Here is a 14,583-nt window from a genome sequence, read left to right as displayed (position 1 = left end):
CTTGAAACTCGGCCATGGTTATTCTTCGTCGGGCGCCACTATCAGGTTCAATGTTTCTTCTAACCTTCTTCGGAAACATACAATGACCTGACTAGAACAGAGAGCTTACTAAAGCTATGTTCACTAATTGTAGTAAGTAGACAGGATACAGACGAAGGGTATACAAAACCCTTTATTTTTTTCTTTCTATACAATGACTTCCGTACTTCGGAATACAATGACCCTCCATTCGGGGTCTAACTTAAAAGATATCAAAATAAAACTAAACTCTAATTTAACTTTAGAATAAGATTGGCCTTATAATAACAGGAAGCGTATGTAGCACAGAGACTGTGAACACTACAATACGTTTAATTTATCAAGAGGATTAAAACCTCTGGCCTGGAAGGCAAAGTAGCAACTGCGTAACTTCTAAGGTAAGCGGCCTGCTTCGAACTCACGGCTTCCTCTCTTCTGCTTGGCAAAAAGGCCACACTTAAATACTTGGCGTTCGCCAGACAACTTTGCATAAACTCCTTCACGCTTATAATTCTGGCCGGAAGTAGAAAATAAGAAGTGATAGTAAAGATTTAAAATAAAATAAACGTTAGTAAAACTTAAGATCCTTACAGCTGCTTCTGGTCATTATGATGATAATCGAAATATCTTTCGGCCTACGGATGATAAGTCTTCTTCGCTTAGGATTTAACAGAAATATCAGCACGTATGTTTAAATAATATTACACTGAATGAAAAATTTCTTACGCAAAAAGTTTTCGGATACTACGCTCTTTACATTCAATAAAAACATTTTTATTAAAAGAATGTTTTCATACGAAACGTGAACGCCCGAAAATGAATTTACTAGAAATTTGTAACTGAGAGGAAGCTGAAATAAAACCTAAATAAAAAAAAAAGTTTCCTTCTTTACCTTCTGTAAATATGAAAGCGCATGAAATTTCATTTAGAATCAGTTAAAAAATTGGAAGATCTCAAAAACTTTATACAGATAGTAAGTTATATTTATAGATCACTATTAAAACTTCGTCAAGTGTTATTAGCGGTAAACATTTGAATTAACTAACTGACATTAATTTGCCCACCGCAAGTGTTATTAGCGGTAAACATTTGAATTAACTAATTGAAATTAATGTTCTCACCGACATTCTTTCTTTTATCTCGTGTAGAGTTGCAGGAGCCAAACTCCTGCCATCCAAACATCAGTAAACCAAACTCCTTGGAAAACGAAAGAGCTATTTGTATCTCTGTAAGAGAATAAAAACTGCGCAAGTTCAAACATGTTTCAGCTGCACAAATTCTATTTCCGCTGTGTACCGAATTTTTTTATCTTGTCTTGAGTTTTGTAAAAATACCAAACTATTGAATTTTATGTCTTTGTAACTCAGCAAAGTATAAACTACAATATGTTGTCGTATATATGATAGATAATATATGAGTTACCCGTCAAGCCACCCGGCTTGATCAAATTTTGGGGGGAATATTTTTCAAAGAATTTATAAAAAGAATTCCGGATACAAGACTATGAGAGAAAGATTCCAGTTCGAAGTTCTTTCGAAAGAATGAAACGAACTGCTTTGCTATGAAACTCTGAATTCCATTTTCAAGAAAATGTATTTAAAAGATTTTGAAGTTTTACAGAATTAGTCACAGAATTAGAATAACAAAATTAGTCAAACCACTAAACGTGCCATCACGTTTACGCTTTCTCAACAAACATACTCGAAAATGTTTTTTCTTCCTTAATGTACTTAAATATACTGCAACATTGATACTGATATAAAATACTGCAACAAAAGAAACTTGAAAGCAGACCTAACTTTAAGAGTTTCAGTTGGATAATCAAACAACAGAATGCTATCTCCTAGTATGTAGACACAAAACATGTTATTGAAAAAATTAAGGATTCATAATATGTTAGTTACTGTATAAGAATTAAAGATTTTGATTTAAAAAATTATGCTCGAGTTTAATATTTTCTCTTACTTTTAAATTTGAATATTTTAAAAGAATTTAAACGATAAACTTTCTTTTTGCATTTTTAAATAAAGCTAATTTCTTTTCTTATATTTAATAGAATAATTGTCAATAAAATACGATGTTAAAGCAGTAAAAGATGTTAAAGCAGATCTTTTAGAACGGTTTTGTCCCGTTTAAAACAATTTTATTAAAATTATGTGTTCCAGTAAATAAAAAAATAGTAATTTGCAAATAGTAATAGCATCTTTTAACAGCTTGTATTTTAAGAAATTTTATTTTGAGCGTATGTTAAATTTTTAGTCAAGACTAACTGTAATGAAAAAAAAAAAAAAAATTTAAGAACCACTCGGCTAGGATGCATTTATAGAAGACTATAATCTTCCTTAACTTAAACGTAATTGTGCCAACATTCACTTTGGAGTACCAAAGCATTACAGAATTGTTGATTTTTCTAATGTACTAAAGAACTCTATGAAGATTAGAAAGCTAATAGCTATAAAAATCTGACAAAAAAGGATTCCCAAATGTATGTGATGAGCAATGTTAACTCTTTACTCTTAATAAAAAAATAATTTTTGACATCATTAAGAGGTTATGTTCAAAGATGGCACGAACTACTGCATCATTACAACCACAACTGAAAAAGTCAATGGTGTAAAAATCCATGACCTTATAGAATTTGGCTTTCTTTGGTAGCAAGCATACGCTAGTTCCAATCTCCTAAAGACCTAGAATGAACTGCAGCGTCTGAAGGAAACTGCAAAGTCTTGAAAAGGTTTAAAATAAACCTTTTTATTTAACAGACTTCAAAACATAAACGTTCTTCTTGTGCTCACAATACCAGCCACCACTTATGGCGATGGAACTATAGTAAGAGTCAAATACAAAATTTAAAACTTAACCTAGTAATCAAAGACTACACATTTTAATGTAAATCTAAATTGGCTCAGAACTTCTCACCGGTGTTAATGATGGCAGCTATAGCGCGAAGTCGAATAATTACAATTTTATCAGAGTTGGCGAAAATGAGTAATGTAGTCTCCAGAGGCAGAAACATACTCTGTCTTACAAGCTAAAAACCTCAGCTTAAATACTTTTTAACTCATTTACATTTCTGGTAAGAAAACAGAAGAGAGAAGTTGTAGTAAAGACTGAATAATTAAATTATAAATAATTGTTTAATGCAAAAGAGTAGAAACCTTATAACCTAAAAGCCCAACCATGGAAAGCTAAACCATCGATCCACTGCCACAGACCTAAACGAAGCATTCCTCAGACACTTCTTATGAACACAGTGGTGGCATTCTATATAAAAACGGGAGACTTCTTTTGAAGATTTATGATCGGAAAACAGACCATATTTTCTTGTCCGGCTGCAAATTCGGAACCGAACATGTGCTATATATTACACCGCAAAAGCAGAGAGGATGAATGTCTTAGTTCTTTACATCCTTCTCCATTTGATATATATAAAATTAATAACGACTACTAGATAGGAAATCATGCATATGTGAAATCAGGTCAACCATTTTGAATCACTCTGTTTTTTAACTCTGAGGCGCTAAAGTACAGAATCTTGAAATGATTCACAGCTTCCTGTGAGATGATTGCGTTAAATAATAAAAATGCAAGATTTAGAAATATAGGTCGATCCCACATCCGCTCTCCACCCATAGAAAACACCTGATTCAGAGGGTGGACAGGCCGAAAAAATGTGGGAGGGAGAGTCAGGTGGCAAACGCTTCTTCCGCAAAGGTCTTCCACAACCCCCCCTCCCCGTCTCCAATTTGTGGCATATTTTTGGGTTACTTTCGCAAAGAGCTTCTTTGTTCCGAAGATATCGCCTGGCATATGCCGACTACCAAATCATTTTTATTCGATTGTGATACATAACTATTAAATACATTAGATGTGATTATAAAAGAGAGAGAGAAAAGGATTTCAATTTAGGAAATGAAATGTAGAACATCTATATTGCATTCATATTTTAATGCGGAAACAGAATTTCATCACCTGCTCGGCTCTTTAAAGATTACCAAACTCACTAGAAAATCAATTCTGTAATGCATAATGATTCGAATTGACTTTGTTGATTGATCATTAAGACTGAGAAAGCAGAATAATTGCAGTGTATTCTTTCTTAACACAGGGCTGTGGAGTAATGGAGTTGGAATCGGAATTAGGCAGATTTTGGGGTAAAAAAAGTCTTAGTTGAAGTCCCTAAAAACAGGTCGACTCCGACTTTAGTTTTTGTTGGACAGTTCGAATTTGAAATGAAAGTTAAATGAAAAAAAAAATAATAATGACAAATGGAGTTATTAACTTTATTTATGGACTATATACATTACTAAATATTTAGTTATTTTCTATTTTATTGACATATTAATAAATAAATGAGGGATGTGATATTTGCCATTATTCATTAAATTGATTAATTTAGTTACTTCATTTAGTTATAAATCTCATTGGTAAATTAAGCAAGCAGCAATAGCAGAAAGAACTCCTAAAATGGATGCCATTCTGAGGAGGTGAGCAGGAAAAGGAGCACTTATTGATAAAGCAACGCGATGGGGAAGTACATATTTGATGATAAAAAGGTTGTTAGAATTAAGAATTTTTGTAGAAGATGTAGATAAGCTGATGCTCTATTAACAGAAAGACTGTGAAATGATCTTGCAGAATTGGAAACTCTTCTTTCTATCTACTCTAATCTTCTTCTTTCTATTTTCTTATAGCTATAAAAAAGCCACAATCTGAAGAATTAACAGGAGGCTTGTTTCTGCGAGAAGGCTTATTGCAGAAGAAATCATTTCCTCAATGAAGAAAAAAGAAACTAGTTTGCTTGCTGGACAACGAGATTTTGCTGGGTTCAATATATGTAGATCCAAAACACCGAATATTATTGGATGGCAAACAAATTAAAAAGGCAAAGAATGCCATCTACGAACTTTTACTAAGTATGAAGTTATCCTCAGAACAAATGGAGTATTCAAATTAAGACAGTCAGACTGCAGACACCGCAACCGAGTCTCTATCATCCCTTACAATAATAAATTCGATTTTGAGAAATATTTGGGTAATATTGAAAAGGCTACGGCAAAGCGAATGAAAGTAAAGAACCAAGAGCTTTTAGATACAAAAATGAAAAAATGCAAAGAAGATTTCTACACAGCCCCTTGAAGAAATAGACGAATAAAATCGCTCTTGCGAGACACCTCTTTTAGAACTTATACAAACCCATCCTGAAAAGTTAAAAGAAGTAGCCCTAACAGCTCTTCCTACTACTCGAGTTAGTGTGAAAAGACTATTAAGCTCTGAAATTTATCAAATCGGATCTATGGTCTTCTATCCAACAAGATCTTGCCGAAATTAATCGTTCGATGTCAGTTCCTCCAATTCATAATAAATGCTGATTAATATAAATAATCTAAAATGGCATCATCTTTTTTTCTGTAGCATCTATTACTTTTTTATTAAAAAAAATGTAACATATGTGTATATGCTTACATATATATGAGGGAGTCGGAGTCTTAAGTTTAAAATTCCAGGAATCGGTCATTTTCCCTACCGACACCAAAGTCCTGTTAAAAACAAACTGAGCCATAAAGAATGGTTGAAATACATATAGCAAACCTGTTGTATTTCAACCCTGTTGATGTCAGTTCGTGCATTTAAATGTTAGCATCCTTACTCCTTTACACTGTAAGCATTAATCCGATCGCATGCTGTTATGCAAAAGAGTTCGTAGCTGTTAAATTCGAGACGGAGTTCCAAAGAAATGCGTGCAGGTGTCGAGGTATCATAAAGTCTAAAACAATAATCCAACAGTCGTAAACAAGGGACTACATCTGATATCATGGATGAATGAATCTTCCACTAACATCATTCCTGAGATAACTAATCTTAAAATAAGGGGAAATTACATGAATAACAAAAAGTTTAAAATAAATTTTTATGTTTTTCAAAAAGCATAAAAAAGTTTTGAAACAGAAAATTAAAGTTAAAAAAATGCCCATGAAATATATCAAAAATAAAAAATAAATAAATAAATAAGAATAAAATTCTACTAAGTGTTGGCGATTTCTTTCTAAACTCATTATCACTTTAATGGTAAAATAAACCTTTGAGATGCAATGTTCGAAGTCTCCACCGAAAACATCGCGGAGAAAACAGCGCAAGACTAAAATGTCGTCGTACAAAATGTCGTGAGGGAAAACGAAGCAAGGAAGAAAGCTTCGCAATTCTAAAACACAGTCTTCGAAAATAAATGGTTAGAAACTTAATTGTGAATCGGCATCTGAAATGGTTCTTTCTCAGTTGGGCCAAAAGATTTTTCCTACCTGCAAATACTGAAGATTTACGTATTCCACCATCATCGTATTCTGGATTGCTTGGATCTTACAATGAAGGATTTCTTGAAGAAATTCTTTTGGCCTCTGACATTCTGAGGGCTTCTAATTTCAAGGACTCCTCTAGTAGGTTGTTGGACGGGGTCGGAGTAATTACAACATAACACAATTATGTAAATAAAATTTCGGTTTTCATGATTTTCTTAGAAACAGCTTCTCTTAACTTACTTTACAGTATAAATACATCATCTAATGCGCAGCACTTAATTTCTAAAATTAGAAGTGCCGGAGTTCTATGGAAGACCGTCAGCAAAGAGGGACATAAGTATATAAATAACTAAAATGACTATTAAAATTATTAATAATTTTTAAAAATTAAATAGTTAATTATGACCACATTAATTAATTATTGTTTAATTAATATCTCTCAGTTATTATTTAATTAAATAAAAGTTAATTAATTATTGTTAAAATGGTTAAATTATTAAAGATTAAAGTAATTAAATAAAATGTAAAGAGATAAATTAAACTGTAATAAGCGATTTGCAATACAATTTTATTGAAAAAAATAAACTTTTCGAGATCAAGTTTCTACTGAAATTGCTGTTCAGTTACATGAAAGAAGCGCCGGAGCCTGCTCATTTAGGGCTCCGGTGAGCTCCGGCTAGAATTATGATTTATCCCAAAAACTGAGAATTACCGAAGCCGGCGCAATTTAAGCTGTGCTAATACGTATAACGCACGAAATATGCAACTGCCATTAAGACTTTTTTTTTACACTACTAAGGACTACTGGCCGGGAAAAGCCTTTGCAGTATGACGTCCGCCCTGCAGAAGCCATAACGGCATTAATTGAGTCTAAATTAAAAAAAAGTTATAGACTCACATCTAGATAAGGGATATAAAGGACTATCTTGGATACATATGACATTGGTATTCTGACTGGTCCTGTTAGAATCTAATGCTGCCTTAACTGCCATTAAGACTATCTATCAATAGCGTAGATTTTGTTGAACAAATAAAAGAATACGCGAAATAATGCGAAAGGCCTGATCGATCTGCACCCTTAACATTTGCTTTGTCAAGAATCAACTCCATTTACAGATATACAGGATCAAAACCATTCATCATAAAATTGATTTGATGGACATTTTTGTATGATCTTAAGTTCGCTTAGAGGTTGGGTATAATATGCAAATATTGACATTTTTAAAGCCTTCACTAAAAACAAAATTTAGAAAGAAAGAAAAAAAAAAAAAAAAAAAGGATGAGAGAGACTTCGCTTTTTTAACAGAAATTCTAGAAGTAATAAGATTTAAATTTATTGAGCAAATTTGAGTTCTTTGATTAAAGAGACTGGAATGAAATATTGGGGGAAGAAGATGATGAAACATATGAAACAAAAAAAAAAAAATAAATAAATAAATAAAATGTCATTCAGAACTCACTCGATAATTTCTCTATTAGTCACGGCGCTTTTTTCCGTGTTATACATTTTCTTCTCGTATTCTTTTACATTTTACTTTACATATTTTCCAATTCGTGCGCAGGTTCTGCTCATCGACTGATGAATCAAGAATGACCATGAATCGAAAACAATGCGTACTTGGGTTTTTAAGACATATTTTTCAACACCCAGATTATTGCTTTAAATTTAAACAAAAAAAAAAAAAAAAAATTATCCACGCTAATGGCTTATTTCCGGTGGCATTTCTGAGGTGATAGGTTTCCCATGCAGTATTCAGGCCCTTCAAGCCATCACAGACGCAGACAAACCCAGATGGGCGTCTCGATTGTCACACCAGCTACTTGAAAAAAGGAATAATAATAAAATAAAAAGCCAATCAGAAAATGAAAATCTTGTCTATGATAATACGCCTTGTAATAACTACTTCGTGTCATCAACAGGGAGGAAGGGAAATTCTCGAATCCACACCTGAGAGAAAATGGACGGTGTTGACACCCTCTTGTTCGCAGAGTAGATTAATGGAAGTCGAGGAGAAGGCCCCAGGCGACCAAAACAGGGCGCGCCCTAAGCTCAGCACATCGGAGGACGTAAGTTCTTCGGGTGATGTAGACAAGTCACGACAGCATTCATATGCCGTGAATGAATGAAAGTTTATCTCATCAATGAATTTTGTACGAGAAAAGTAACCTAGGCTCTTACTAAAACCAGAGTATAATTAGCTAAAAGATAAAATGCAAATCTAGTTGTCTACCGATCTATCACCAGATTAAAAAGAAATTCGGTGAACCCTCTCAATTGCGAATTAGTTCTGTTTCCGCGACTCCTCTTTCCGCGTTTTCCAAAATTTTTCCTGTTCTCGCGAAATCGGACAGTGCAGTCCTCATCCCACAGCTCATCGGGAGATGTGTCGCAGCTTCTTTGTGAATAAGCTAGTCTTCGTTAGATTGAAGATGTGTCTTATTTTAGGCTCCTCTCAAAATCTTTAGTTCCATTCTGTTTGTAATTCTGCTACAATATTAGAAATGTTATTTAAATGTTATTGTCACATCTTATGTTCATCAATACGGATGTTTTAGACATTATTGCAACTAAAAGGAAAAAAACCATTAGCTCTTTATAAAGGTTATCAATATCGAATTCGGTATAGAAATACGTAGTTTACTGGACTTGTATAAGTAAAAGAATTAAAAGTTGCAAAGGCGCAATCAAGACCAAAGCAGAAGTCGTTTTAGAAGAAAGAACATCATTTTAGAACTTTGTTTTAGAAAGAATATTTATTCTGAAAGATTTTATTGTAACTCACCTTTATGTAGAATTTCGGAAGAATATTATTTTTTACTTTAAAAAACGATTTTTTTAGTTCATTGCCAAAAATCATCTCAGTGTTTGAACATCTCTATCTTTCTTTTTAAATACAGTATTAGCTTCCTTCATGCAAATAGCTGATATCGTAAATATTTTTCGAGTATTTATTTTGATTTTTTTTTTTTTTTTTTTTTTTTTTTTTTTTTTTTTTTTTAAATCTAAAAATGTTTTGCTATCCTACATTTCGGGAGAAGCCAATGTCCAGTCATCCCCCCACTATGTAACTCCTTTGGGAAGGGGAGTAATGAAGATTGATGATTTCGCGGAAACAGGAAGACACCCTCAATGGCGACCACTTTCCGTAGGTGTCTTCCTGTTTGCGCGATTCCTGTTTGCGCGAAATCATCAGTCTTCATTACCCCCCTTCCAAAGGGGTTCCATAATGGGGGGCCGACTGGGCGTTGGCCTCTTCCGAAATGTAGGAAAGCAAAATTTTTTTAGATTTAAAAAAAGAATTTTTAAAAGAAATAATCGAAAGATATTTACGGAGTCTTTGTATATCTTTGCATAAATGGAGTACTGTATTTAAAAGGGGAGAGATGTTCATGCTCTGCGATGATTTTGGCAATGAACTAAAAGATCGTTTCCTAAAGTAAAAACAGTTATTCTTCCGAAATTCTGGATAAAGGTGAATTATAATAAAATCTCAGAATATATATTCGTTGCGAAAAGAAAGGCAGATGAGAAGAAAATATACCTCGAATATCAAGTCAGCTTCTGAGAGAGCTCTGTCCTAGCCAAAAGAAGCTTCTTTCTCCTAGCTGTAAATTGTCTAAGTCATAATTCAGAAGTACATCATCTGAATCATATAGCATCTGAATCTCGATTGAATGGACTTGCTTTACTTGCATTCATCGGAATATCAATTGTCAAAGGTAAATTTGTTAGTTTCAAAGATTTAATTCAGAAATTCCAGAAGCATAGCACACGATTCAGCAGTGATTGTATATATTTATCATACTAATTTAAAATAATTATTTATATGTATATACTTGTTAGTAATTATTGACAGTAAATATAAATAGTTAAAGAGTATGTTTTAAATCATTTATTTTTATATACACATCTGTATTTGTATATAATGAAATTGCTAATTATTAATGCTCTTTTTCTAAATCTCCTATTCATCAAGCTTCTTTTTTAAGAGAAACTGTACTTTGTGAGTCACTTTCAATTCCAACTGTAAATGCGATTCGCAATTTAATTTATTCGTATGGTGGCAATATTAAAAACTTCGGAAACACTGGTTCAACATTTGTAACTGAAGAGTAAGTACAATCAGCTTCTTTAAGGCAAATATCAAACGACTTTAGTTTACTCTGACGATAGATATTTAAAAAGTGGAGAATTCAGTATTCGTCAAATATTGCGATATTCTGATAATCCCTTAAAATTCGTGCTTTCGAAATCTCTTATAATCCCTTAAAATGCATGCTACGATTAAAAAATGTAATAAATTTGATTATAGTGTGACGTTATTAGGTTTAATCAATGCAGCAAACGTGAAAAATATGCAGTGCCCTCCCCGAGTCTCGAACCCTGGACCTCTCGAATACACACCCGAGTATGCTTCCAATTAATCAGGAAGGCATGCGGAAAGGAGGCAGAAAATACCTTATAACTAAAATTATCAATTTAATAACAGAGAAAATTCAACTTTCCTTCACACTTTTCCAGGCTTAGGACTGTTAGTAAAAATACTGGCGTGTTTAAAAGTTGTGTGATGTTAGTCACTTCCCCCCCTTTTTTTTAAATTATTATTAAGTTATTTTTAGAAAATTTTCATATTTTTTAATCGAATTTTTGTAGATAAGAAAGAGATAATAAGCACTTTCTTATATTTTATGATGAGTAAAATTCTTGCATAATACGTTGGATTCTTTCCTCTTTTTTGACTACACTTGTTTTCCTTTTTTTCCCTTCTAAATTTGCATAACGACGAGCTATAAAATAATCACTTTCTTTAGCTTCGTTTTTCAAAAATTTTATCAGTTCTAGAGTTTTAAGATGGATTTTCCTAATAACAGAATTAACTTTATGATGCCATCCTTCAACAATATTATTTGTCCTGTGCAATTTCTCATTGCAATTCCACATCTGTATAGTTACGACGTCATTTTCAAGCCATTGTTCAACAAAGTAATCATAAAATGCCTCTAATCTTGCATTACGAGGTGAACTTTCTTGTATGCACAGCCAACCATCATCGACACATTCCGCGGGTATGTATGCAAGGGACACGCACATTTTGAGATGAGTTCTAATTTCTTCATTATGCCTATATTCGTTAACAAGTCCCAAGTCTTGAATCTTTCTCCAAAGACACTGATTTAAGTGGAAATTGCAACCTCTTATATTTAAGGAAGGAAAAATATTTTTCAGCGAAATTATAACTGCAATTTCAAAATCCATCACAATTTCTTTAGGATCCCAATCAGAAATATGTTTTTTAATTAAACGAAATAATCTCTCATAAGTCTGCTTTCGCTTATCAGGAAGTAAGCAAAGCAACACAGGAACAACATTAATCTCGTTATAGGTACTTCCAATATCAACATAGATAGTATAAATTTGAGAGAAAAGCTTTTTATGCAAATCATTTATGCAAATCCAATAAACTACATTTTCCTTATTTCTATTCCGAATTCGATATTGATAACCTTTGTAAAGGGCTAAAGGCTTTTTCCTTATAGTTTCAATAATCTCTAAAACATCCATACTGATTTAGATACGAAAAATAACCGCTAATATTAAAGATTTTAAAGTGGAATGAAACTAAAGATTTCGAGAGGAGCCTAAACTAAAACACGTCTTCAGTCTATAACAGTGTCAAGACGATGACTAATTTATTCACAAAGGAACTGCCCAACTCTTCTTAATGACTCATCCTGACATCCCCTGAGGAACTTTGGGAGGAGAACTGTACTCCCCGATTTCGCGCAAAGAGGAAGATTTTTTAAAAACGCGGAAACAGGAATCGCGGAAACAGACCTAAATCCTTTCCGTAAACAATCATCTTTAAAAGTGATTCATATAGCTGAGAACATGTATAAACACAGATATTGGCACTTATAATATTTTTCTCTAAGACAATCACTCTCTAGTCCGACAAAGGCTACCAAATACATTTATTAAGACGATCACCAAAATCTCTAATTTTGGTATTAATCTTAAATATTGTATACTTTCTACTAAGACGAATATTCATGAACAATGGTAATCAAAAAGATTAAGGAAAAAAATTCGATGAGCTTTTGAAAACGAGAGTAAAAGAGATTATTTATATAAAAATTAATAATCTCGGGTGGAAAAAAAACCTGTTTATCAGTATCAGACATGAAAACACATTATGAAAATCTAAAAAATCCCAACATTAAAAAACTGGCTAATAGTTACCAGTTCGAAGATTAGGCATGATCATCACGAAGTTTCAGCAATGGCAAATGTAAGAGATTTGAGCGCAAAATCTATGAAGAAACAATATTCCATCATCTTTTATGTTCAGAAAAAGAGTCCTTTTTCTTACGGACAAAACAGTGAATCCCTTTCTTTTCCTCCGTATAAAAAGGTTAATTTGTACGTAGAAATCCGAAAGAAGAATGGATTGGATTGGATTAATAAATTATGGCAAAGCACACGAGGGCTATCTGCCTAGAGGAATGCCTTCGTGGAGGACTTTCTAAGGGAAACTGGCTCGTATACACGTTACACATGGGGAAAACCTCGAAAACACCCATGCAGCCAGCCGTTCGCGGGATTCGAACCTCGGACTGAAATACTAGTGTTCAGCGTCTTTACCGCTCGGTCGCTGGTGGACGAAAGAAGAATGAATGAGATCAATACATTAAGGAACGAAGGTAAAACATTGGTTAATACTTAAATTGAAGGTAAAAAAATGAATGTTTAAAAATACTTTTGTAATTTGAAACAGATGCGATTTACCTGTTGATTACCCCTTAAATACGTTCAAACAAAGTGAAGAGTTCAAATAAATTGAGTTTAACTTTGCTGCATAACTTTTGCATTTGTATGTTGTTCTATTTATTGAATTTTCATTTCAATATCTAACAATATTTGGAAACATTATTTTTGCTTACCTTTTCGTCAAGAAATCCATGGGTACACTTGGAATTCTTTTACCATTTTACCACAGAGAAAATTTTATTTACAACTATTTACAATCCGTTTGCTTACACTAGAACATTTATTTTTTCTTTGTCGTTGCCATCATATATTAAATAAAAATCCAAAATGCGGCAAGAAAAAAAAAAAAAAATGAAAAGGCTGCGCCCTCACATAGCCAGCTACATCAAACTGCAACATCCTCCCCCTCGATGAACTCATGGTTCATCAAAGGGTCAGACTAAAATAGCACTAATTTAAATTGAATACTGAAGTCATCTTAAAGGAGAAATGTTTTTAGTTCTAAAAGTTTATATGTTCACATAATTCATTGTTCATAATTTTTCACTGTGTCCAGTATTTACAGTTCAAGTAACTTCTAAAGATAACAATAATAGCACAGGATGAAGAAGATGGTTTCCATCAGCTAAAAGGACAGTGCAAGTCCTTACCTTTCCATCTCATCCTTTCTTCATATACTATAAATTCTTTCAAAAGATTTGTAACGGCATTAACTCTCCGAACAAGGCTTATATTTTTAATTTCAAGTAAATATTCCTTTGTACATCTTTCTCAAAAACCTTCTAATAATCTTAGCCGACATATACAGAAGAAAATCTTCCGTTGTTAAGTCAGGCATCAAATCTACGTGTAAAGCTCTTGTTACAACGCATGTACAAGGTAATCTTAATTACACATGTCATACTCAGAGCAATGTTTGGTTGCAATTAAAGTGCGAATTGATTCGGAAATTTGCAGACAGACAATTCAAAGGAGGCGTTGAAAGATTCTAGGGAGTAAATAACGTCTTAAAAAATTTCCTCTTGCAGCCAAAACGCTTGAAAAGACATGCAATAAATAACGCCGGGCTATTTTAACATTTTCAAGCATTATTGCATTTAAAACTGTTATTTTTACATTTTGAAACATTATTACAGTATAAAGAATGATAATTACGGCACTGCAATTGAAGAAGAAAACAATCTGAGTTGCATAAGCAGATAGACTGAGAGAGTTCTGAGTATAAAAAGGATAAGACCGAATGAGTAACATGCTCTCCTAACGCCAGGATTTTGTTTTAGATGTTGAGGACTGGTGGAGAATCTAGTATATATGACTAAAAGCTTGTAGGGATTTATATTTATTTTAAGTAATAATTTAAAGTTTTATTCCTATAAGCCTTTATTCCCCTAATTGTCAGTGCCAGAATAGTTAAATGTTGTAGCGCGGGTGAACGAATGCAAATTTTCTATTTTGAAGGAAGTAGCTAAAAGCCAAGTTTCGGTAGGAGAAAGAGAGAGT

General features: G+C 33.0%; 1 protein-coding gene and 1 long non-coding RNA gene across 4 annotated transcripts in view; one reads left to right on the top strand and one right to left on the bottom strand.

Moving 5' to 3' along the window:
* Positions 1 to 5,362, top strand: part of LOC118188542 (uncharacterized) — a 311,615-nt gene extending 306,253 nt beyond the window's left edge. Inside the window, exon 4 of the long non-coding RNA XR_015039641.1 lies at positions 4,713 to 5,362. This is a non-coding gene — a long non-coding RNA (uncharacterized LOC118188542). The remainder of the gene's footprint in view (positions 1 to 4,712) is intronic.
* The window catches only part of MESR6 (misexpression suppressor of ras 6), a 692,054-nt gene that overhangs the window by 529,824 nt on the left and 147,647 nt on the right, over positions 1 to 14,583 (bottom strand). The gene's annotated exons all lie outside the window — the stretch shown is intronic.

The sequence above is a fragment of the Stegodyphus dumicola genome, chromosome 2 (genome assembly GCF_044657685.1).
Source record: "Stegodyphus dumicola isolate Sdum_Otavi_A_Nest chromosome 2, ASM4465768v1".
Classification (NCBI taxonomy): domain Eukaryota; kingdom Metazoa; phylum Arthropoda; class Arachnida; order Araneae; family Eresidae; genus Stegodyphus; species Stegodyphus dumicola.
Note: the sequence above shows the minus strand (reverse complement) of the source record. Positions and strands in the feature narration are given on the sequence as shown.